The 9,972-nt window shown below is 36.1% G+C and overlaps 1 non-coding gene across 1 annotated transcript; it reads left to right on the forward strand.

Moving 5' to 3' along the window:
- Window positions 1–1,805: 1,805 nt before the first annotated feature.
- On the forward strand, window positions 1,806–2,389 carry LOC106618854 (uncharacterized). Its single transcript, XR_011396590.1, has 2 exons — window positions 1,806–1,945; window positions 2,002–2,389. It is a non-coding gene; the product is annotated as an uncharacterized protein (transcript).
- Window positions 2,390–9,972: the final 7,583 nt, after the last annotated feature.

Raw genomic sequence — 9,972 nt, forward strand, 5'->3', positions numbered from 1 at the left:
CTGTTACACGCAGAATTAACATGCAGATTGGCAATGGCAACAGCAACAAAAACAGCAATTAAACTCCTTTCTGCGCTACGACTACATGTAGCTTCAACTTGGGCGCCTATAAACATAGATATACAGAGACAGGCCCAGAATGATGGCGCAGCAAAAAAATGAAAAGGCAAAAGCATTGCACCAACAAATAAATGAAAGAATGAATTAATTAAAATTCTACGGCATATTTCAAAACACAAAGTGTACGTGGCAAATGAAATACTTTTGTTGTTTTCATTTATTTGAGGCAACGATGTAATTTATAAACAGTAGAATGGACTGAAATGAGCGCCGTTCCTCATAATTTTGAGAAAGTTTGAGGAAATTGTTACTTTGGAGTTCTTACTTATTATTGCAAGTGTTGCAACTGCAAAGAAGTTCACGAAAAGGTTTTCATTATATCAAAATTTTCTTAGAATTAACTAAAGAAGGGAACAATTCAGTTGAAATCGTAGTGCAGTATTTCAAATATGGTATGTATATTGATTACTGTAATTCAAATTAAAAATTTTGTTTTGGCGTTGTCTACGAAAAACGTGAATTCCTCAAAAACCCGCTTATATGAGAATATGAAGGATTGGACAGACCTCAATCTATACCGACGGGTTAAAAAAAGGAAGTACTATGCATAGAGAAGGCCTGTGGAGTTCTACTGAACAACTACGGAAGGATACAAAAAGCGACCTTTTACACAGACAGCCAGGCTGTACAACTAGCCTTGTCATCGTCAAAGATTAATTCCAGCGTAGTAAACTAATGTGGGTTGAGGCTTTAAACTCAACTGGCAGGTCAACTCCACTTTTCCATAATTTGGGTAACCGGTCACAGAAACATTTTCGGCAACGAAAAATAAACGAGTTAGCAAGTGCGGAGCCTGTCTAGACGTATCCGAGACAGAGATAATAACATACCGTGTTCGCTACGAACGATCCAAAATAAGCTCAATACACAATTTGAACACAAAGCTTTGAAAAGATGGAAATCCACCACCAAATGCAGGATAGCAAAACAGATATGGCCAAAATATGACAAGAAAAAAGCTATGGACTTATTACATTGGTCCAGGAAAAGCATATACAGACTTTCAGCTACCATAACGAATCTGGACATTTTGTCTCACATAGAATATATGTAGATTACATTTTCTCACGTACCTCGTTTTTCATTGGGTTGTAATCAGGGTTGTGAACTTTTTAATACAAAAAGTAAATTTTAATTTTCTATTACAAGATGTTTGGTATTAAAAATTGAAAATATCACTTTTTGATTTGAATGAAAAAAATGTGAATTCAAAATCAATTAATTTTTTTAATTCTTAATTATATGCTTGAGATTGCAATTTTTCTTTTTTATTTTTCAATCCGTTAGTTTTTAAACAGGTTTTGGGGATAACATTTTATTTTTTAAATTTCTAATCCAATATTTTATTTATTTTTTAATACCTTATTTGGGATTACAAAATAAAATAAAAATTATAGTTCGAATATTAATTCAATTATTTTTTTAATGTATTTTTTGCAACCCTGGTTTTAATAGATTTTCGTGAAATAGTATTCTTGAAGTTGTTGAAAAAAAAGTAAACAACAAAAGTATTTATTCAACGCTATTACATTTAATATTTATTTTTGTAAAAACAAAGCTGTCTCGCTAGACACAATGGTAACGACAAACGAAGCAACAAAACAATAAAAGTCTGCCAGACAGTCCATTTACTAAATGCATTGATTAACCGAAAATAATTAAACAAGTGTTCAAACAAAAATCATTTGTTCTGTGAAATCTTTTCAAGTATATAACATTGTGGGAACTATTGTGAAGATATCAGTTGAGTTCCATACTCACAGTCAATAGAAGCAAGCAGTTTGAAAAATTGGAAGAAATATGCCCAGGAATTTATTTACGCTCCGTAAGTTCAAGAATCGTTCAACTATATATCTTATAAATATGTATATCTCATTATAGTTTTCGGAGCTGCGCTATTAATCGCCCTAATAATGACGGCTCAAGCTCAGCCACCCACTAGGCGACCAACACCACCTACCAGGCGACCAACACCCCCCACAAGGCGACCAACTGTTAGACCAACGCCCACTAGAAGACCAACACCATCTATAGCTCCAACCAGGAGACCTACACCAACTAGACCATCCTATCCAACCAGGAGGACACCACCGACCAGGAGACCTACGCCAACCAGGAGACCGACAACTACATAGGAAAACAAGTGTCGAACAAGGAAGCATTACATTTTTGGAACCGTAAAACTTTTAAAGAATATTTTTGGAAATTTGATAAAATTTAAAATTATCTATTTAAATAAAGTAAAAAATTATTCTCTCAAAATAGTAAATTTTAGTAGCTTGAATTCCAATTAATAATACTTTTGAGTTTTGTAAAGTAACACTTAAAGTGAACGAGATACACGTAGGGTTATATATTTATATCCGCCTTTATTGGTCTCAGCAAGGCTATGAGGTGGAAGTAATTCGTGAAGCGAATGGGCACTATTTGAACACAAACTGCCGAATTCGTTAATTCGAATTTCGTTAAATTTTTATTTGGTGTTTATTGTAAAAGGTTTTACGGTTCCAAAAATGTAATGCTTCATTGTTCTTGCATCATGTGGCTACAGAGTATAATATTGTAGTTTTCTTCACCTATCGGCGCTTTGTATAACCTAAAACTAATCGAGATAGATATAGGGTTATGTATATATAAATGATCAGGATGACGAGACGACTTGAAATCCGGCTGACTGTCTGTCCGTCTGTCCGTACAAGTTGAGTAAAAATTGAGATATCTTGATGAAACTTGGTACACATATCCCTTGGCACCCGGCACGGCGGATTGGTGTTGCAAATGGGCAGAATCTTACCATTGCCACGCCCACAAAACGTCATAAAACGAACATTTTTTAAATGACACAACTAAGCCGAAAAGCAAATTAAGATGCAAAACTATAATTTGGAGATTGCACTAGCCAAGGACACCTGTGGGCTAAAATTTTTTAAAAAGTGGGCCTGGCTCCGCCCTCTAAATGGTTTAATTTGTATATCTGAATTTATTGTAATTTGTATATCAAACCGCTGAAGATATAGCTACCTAACTTGCTGAGAAGAAGTGATTTTATAACCCCTTAAATCTGGTGTGAAAATTTGACAAGGAGCGTGGCACCGTCCACCTTTACGTGAAATCTTGTATCTCAGGAACTACTCGACCGATTTCAACCAAATTTGTTGTGTGAGGTTACGCAAACATTCCTATAAGACACACCAAAAACGAGTCGGATGCCAACCATGGTTAATTCCCATTTGACAAATGTTTAAACTCCGTCTGACTCTTTCACTTTACAGTATACACATCAAACATCAATAAAGTTATCAGAATAAAGCTTTGCACAAATAGTGCCCTCAAGGTATTTCATTTTACGTTCAAAAATGATTAAAATCGCCTTATGTGCCAAATTGGTTAAAAGCAGGCCAACACTTCCCTTAGCTAAGATTTTTGAACCTCCGGTTCATTTTGTACCGCATTAATCGGCCAATATATAAGAAAACTTAATGAAATTCCGATAGGAACTTATCATAGTAACAGTGTAACTTTTTCCACTTTTCTTAAATGAACGAAATCATTGCGTTACTTTTGATATAAAGTTTTGCCAAAACCTAAAGGTGTTCCTTAACCTTTGTTCCCTACAAGTTGCAAGATTATGAAATGTTTGCGTAGCAAAATCATACAAAATCGGTTCAGAAACTTCATAAAACAAAACTACTGTTTCTCGGTATTATCGGTCCTGCTTCACCGGTAAATTGCATAGTCTAAAAGGGAAATAACGTTGGATACTTCAAAACATCAATATCTCATTTCAATTACTGAGTTCCAAAACTACTCAATAAGAACTATTATAGACACACCAGTCAAACTAATCCAATTGAGTAATAAACCCATTACAATAAAGACAAAATTAAACAAAAGGGAAATGCAAATGGTCAACGGTTCTGGCGCTGATTAGCATAATCAGCATAATCGCAAAATGGCTGCAACATCTGCCGAAAGCGCCGCGAGCTCCAAGCGGATGCTGCAACATGTGCGTGCCTAAAAGCCGACAACATCAGCACGACACTTACGGTGCTCCCATGAGCCAGTTCGAGCGCCTCCAGCCGATTGTAGAGTCACATGCATACGCACCCACATACACAGATGCATAATTACATATGTGTTTGCTTGAGTGAGAGTCCCTCTGCGGCAGTTAACGCTCTTTGTTATATCGCAATTGAAGTCTAAAGCGCTGCTATTACTATATGTTTGACTGTGTAGATGTGTGTATTTAGTTAACATTATTTTGACTGCATGTGTGTGTGTTATTGTGCCTGAGTGTCACATTGTTGCCATTATTTGTAGGTCCGAAGTGAATAGCTTGAAGCGAAGTGACTGCTTACATTGATTTTGTTTATTTGCAGATAATATAAATGAGTGATGACATGCGGGGCGTTCTTTCATATAAACGGGTGAGTGTCGACAGGGGTTTAAATAATAATAAAAACAAAAAAAAGTTAACTTCTAGCTATAATACCCTCCACAATTGCATTTTTAATAGCATAAAAGGCGATAAAAATATTATTCTCTTGATTGAGATTGGTCAGTTTATATTACAGATATATGCTATAGTGGGCTGTTCTGTACTATATGTGTTCGGAGATTGTATCGTTGTCTGAGATAATGTCTGCGCCAAATTTAGTGACGAAACTTTTTCAAATAAAAAATGTTTCATGCAAGTACTTGAGTTTGATCGCTCAGTTTGTATGTCAGCTGTAAGCTATAGTGTTCCGTTATCGGCGGTTCTGACAAAACAGCAGCTCCATAGAGAGAAAAGGACATGAGGAAAATTACAGATCCATATCTCAAAAATTGAAAGACGAGTTCCAGTATATACAGCCAGAAAGACGGTTATGGCTAAATCGACACAGCTCATTGATTATGTATCTCCTTTCGCATAAGCAAGATTAGGTTAATTATACTTTAAATTTAAAGGAGGAAGCACAAAAACTCTAGATTTATTAAACTCGAAAAGTGTTAAACCATAAAAATGCTGATAACTATTATTTATCTTGGAAATCCAGGTATTACGGCGTCGATGAAAAATAAAACAAAAGCACCAAAAGCTGGAATATTTAAAAACCATCGGCATGACGTTTAGCTGAAAAAGCAGCAACAAAAAAAAAACAGTAGTTTAATGTTTTAACAATTAAGAAGTGTAAGGGTAAAGTTTTATTATGTGTGGGTGTTCGAAAAGTTGTAGTCCGGTTTCCACCATTTTTGGGCGTTAGAGTCTTACAATATTGATCCAGGAATTACCCCTGCTCCTATATACTGGAAAAAATGTTTGGTTAAACCCGCACTTGGATTTTCCTTACTTGTTTAATATAAAGTTTTACTAACACCCGAAAGTATTGCCTCGCCTTCGATCCTTCTAGTATAAGCTGTTCAGTTATATCCGAACTTAGTCCTTACTTCCTTGTTTATTATTATTATTATAACGATTGTTATTTGTAGTTGTTGCTTGATTCTTCTTTTTGGCTATCAACATACTCGTACACCTTTCCATTATAAATATTATTGTCTTTTAATCACTTCCTCCCTATACTTCCAAAATTATGGGCAATAAAACTTGTTTGCCCTACAAATTGACATTTTTGTGCTCAAAATTCTGTCAAATATTTTCCACGTCATTAAATTGGGAATTTTTGAAAAGTCAATGACGCTGAAAACCCGAAACAGTCGTTAGTTTCATAATGTCACTAAGTAATGTTTACATGGCGTCACCTCAGTAACTGCCGCCCAAAACGCCATCTTGTTTATTGTGCTAGCACTGTGCGCTGATTCTACAACGCAGCGTTGCATTGCGCGTTTTGCTGGTTGTTATGTGCGACGCTCCATTAGATTTTTTTTAAAATACTAGTATTTATTGCATAGCCTATACGTGACCAATAAAAAATAAGCTTAATGCGGCTAGTAATGCGAGTTCCGCGCACGACAGCCAGAGGAGTTGCAAGCAGTCAATGCTGCATTGTCTCGCTGTCTGTCTGAAAGCAGTTTACCAATGCATAAATACAAATCTCTTTATGTATATGCAAGTGTGCATGTGTTTGTGGGTGTATTGTACAAGTGCTTGTTGCTGTTTTGGTTGTTGCCACGAGCTTCGCCGCGGACATGACAATATGGTTTGCGGTGCGGCAAGTACATACGAACAATGTGCTACATATGTTGCCGTCCCAATGGCCCCAATGCACTCCACAACAACGCACGATGCCACTTTTACATGTTAAGACACACACACGCACACACGTGTGTGAGCTCTGTTTTGTTTGTGTTTCGTTGTGGTTTTGGGGTATAACGCATTTCGTTTCACGTCTGCACTTACTTCGATGCTCTACCAGCCTTTTAAAATTCACCACAGCCAACATTTTATTTTAATTTTTATTGTTGTACTACTTTTGTGTGTCTGAGATATCATGTGAATGTGTAGCAATGGTTTTAAGTTATTTTGGTTGTCAATATTTCTACAGTGTACACTTAGTAACTGGCTTTGGTCTAGTTGAAAATGGATGAAAAGTGGGTACAGCTGTTAGGGCATAGAGAATAGCGAGGGAATTCCTTATTATTTCTTGGCACGTTTTGAGTTATTCGTGATGAGCTTTGAATCCACTACAATTTGGTACCCACTTAAGCAAATCATTACCGAAATATCCTTTCTTTAGGGAGCCTATCTATAAAAATAATAAGTGTTTTAGCACGGAAAAGAATTGGGCTAAAGTTTCCTGGAAAATGCTTAAAACCTTTCTGTAGTCAGAGGTAGCTGATAACCTTGCTTGTAAAATCAGCTCCGAGAACTTTGGACCGAGAGGAATATGTTAAACAAATTCTGTTATACCCGAGATCGCTCTAGGAACAGGAGTTGTAAGTAGAAACTAATTATACACACGCCCTATATCACACATATTGGAGTGTCTTCATTTAACTTGAAGAATCTCTTCCAGGTTACATAGATATAACTAAATATAAATAAATAAGTTAGCGATGAGCAACACAAGTACTGAGAAAAAAACATAAGGAGCACAGCAAAATAAAACAACCGTAAGTTGACTGAAGTTAAACTGTGTTCCTTTAGTGGCAATTAAGTCAACTCAACTTAACTGGCGTGGCACCGCCCACTTTTAGGTGAAAACCCATATCTTGAGATCTGCTTAACCGATTTCAACCAAATTCGGTGCATAACGTTCCTTTTATATTTCTATGTCATAGTGCGAAAATGGGCGAAATCGGACTACAACCACGCCTATTTCCCATATAACATCATTTTCAATTCCATCTGATTCTGTCACTTTCCACTATGCATATCAAGCAAAAATGATTGTATCGGGGTAAAACTTTGCGTGAATAATGCGTTTGAAGTATGCCACCTTGTGACCAAAAATTGTCTAAATCGAGTCAAAACTGTTCAGGCCCCTAGGTAATGAATATGTGGACCCCAGTGCCCATAGCTGACTTTTTACCGAAAATATCGGTCAACATAGAACAAGGCGGCAAGATCCACAAAGAAATCTAAAACGAGTATTCCATTTGACTTTGCGAGAGTAAAAAATGTTCGGTTGCATCCGAACTTAGCCCTTCCTAACTTGTTTCATATAATTTTTTAGTCTTAAGAATGGGAAACACAGACAACTGAAATAAGAAGAAATATAGCATATTTCCATTACCTTTCTTAAAGTTCATGAAGTTCTATGCACATCAAGTCTTGGATACAAACACTGCGGATAGTTCTTCAAGTGAAAAGTAATTTTAATGAGAAAAAAAGTCCAAAAATCTTCACCAGGAGTTAGTTTTGCACGATTCATCAAAGGTTCGCCCTCGCTCACAATATTCAAATGCACTTTTCACTATAAGCTTTGCTGTAACGAATCTATATAGTAAATAGCCATCCGAAATTTGTGCAAGTTCCAATCCCCAAAGGTCTTACAGTTAATATCTATTATTACCATTTATCTAACTCTCTCTCTTTTTCTATCATTATTAATGCTCTCGAACTTCTTACTTTATTTCTTTCCGATCCCATTTGCGATTATTTTTCCAACAGATGAGAAGAAAAACTTAGAAACCTATTTCAAGAGGCCGAATATGGTACGAAGCTGTATATCTTTATTCATACCTCCATAGCGGACAACTTTTTACATTTACTTAGCTTGGATCGAGACCAGTTAAAGCCCGTTTAGGAGTGGTTCGATAACCTAACCTACTGTTACTTACAACAAGGTATGCTTGTTGTTTGTGCAATACATTTATTGCAAGAGATTGAAATATTGTTGTGGTCTTTTGACCAACGAAGCTTGTCAGTTTTTATTGGTTTATTTCATTGCCATTGATCTGATTTCCTTTTTTCCCAATAGAAATCCATAGTATGATGCGCGGTTCCACATTGTATGCACGTACTACATAAGCATTATCAACTTTATAATAAATTTACTGATTGAAAAATGACCCTATACCTCGCTGTTGAAAGCTTGAATTTTATGGTTGCTTTTATTACATCGAAAATGTTGAAGAAGCGGCGAATCAGGATAAAATAGAGCTGTCAGAAATGGTGCGTGTATATGAAATATTCATACGTTCGTATGTGTAAAATATTGACCGTACTGACCTGCTTTCATAGCAGTTAATTAATTCAATTATCGATTAATTCCTGGAATTTCTTCTGGCAGTAAAATTGTGTGAAATATTTTTAAATGTAATTAAATTTTAAAATTGCCAAATTTTATGCTTTCGCCATACCGAAAAATTAAGCTAATAACTACGCTCACCTCCGATATAACAGGCATCGATGGAAATTTCTAAAAGTGAATTACTTTGAACAATGCTGTCAGAAAAAAAGGATATGCTGGTTGGTCCATAGGTTTTCCAGACACGTTAAAACCAAATATGTGGAGTTTTTTGTTTTGGGTTATTACAAGGATGAATAAATTGTTAAGTTCGAACCTTTAGGAGCTTAATCTGGTATAGTATCAAGATGAAAAGCCGTAAGAATCACTTCGGTACCAAGCTATTCAGATATTTAGTTAAAATCAAAAAGGTTTTCTTGTTATATATAAAATTTGAAAATAAACCACATATAAGGGTGTTTTGGCATAAACTACCAAATTTCATTGCTCAACATAGCTTTTTAGTTTGATACATTTCACCCATGACTTGGCTCCAATTTGAGGTCTGCAAAATCTCATTCGACTCTTACATCTGTTCGGTCAGCCAAAAGCGCCAAAACTGGAGAATTCGGGGGATGGGACAGCAGTTCGTAGCATAATACAATCAATTCGACTGTGACAATGGCAGACGTGTGAACCGGTGCGGTCTCATGGTGGAAGAGCGCTCTTTTTTCACAAAATTAGGTAGATTTTTCTGCCATTCGATATCGAATCGACCAAAATTTAAATATAGTGGTGTCCTATAACCGCTTTGCCCGTCTTCTGGAAATGGCAAGAAAACGGTATCATCTCTTTTTCCACAGATAGAACAGGCCGCCAGGTCGCCTATCGAAGCAGGAAGGAGCAGGTTCCCCGAGGGAAGTCTGCTATTTCGTCTCGCCCACGGTTATGAAACGATGCAGAAACTTGTTCGGATTGTGCTTAAATAGGGTCAAAAGCTACTGAGAAATATCATCACGGTTGTTTGTACTCTTTGACGGTCTACAGATCGGACCATCCATGTAACATATGTTAAAAAATTAAAAAGATCGCACGAAGTTCAGGATTACATTCTATTTTATTTAGTCATTAAAAGTCTCAACGGTTCGAAAAGAGAAGTAGCAAGCCATCTATTATTACACTACTTTCGTCAGCGAAAATTATACTAAAATCATTTGGAAAATTATACTAAAATATATAT

The sequence above is a fragment of the Bactrocera oleae genome, chromosome 5 (assembly GCF_042242935.1).
Source record: "Bactrocera oleae isolate idBacOlea1 chromosome 5, idBacOlea1, whole genome shotgun sequence".
NCBI classification, from domain to species: Eukaryota; Metazoa; Arthropoda; class Insecta; order Diptera; family Tephritidae; genus Bactrocera; species Bactrocera oleae.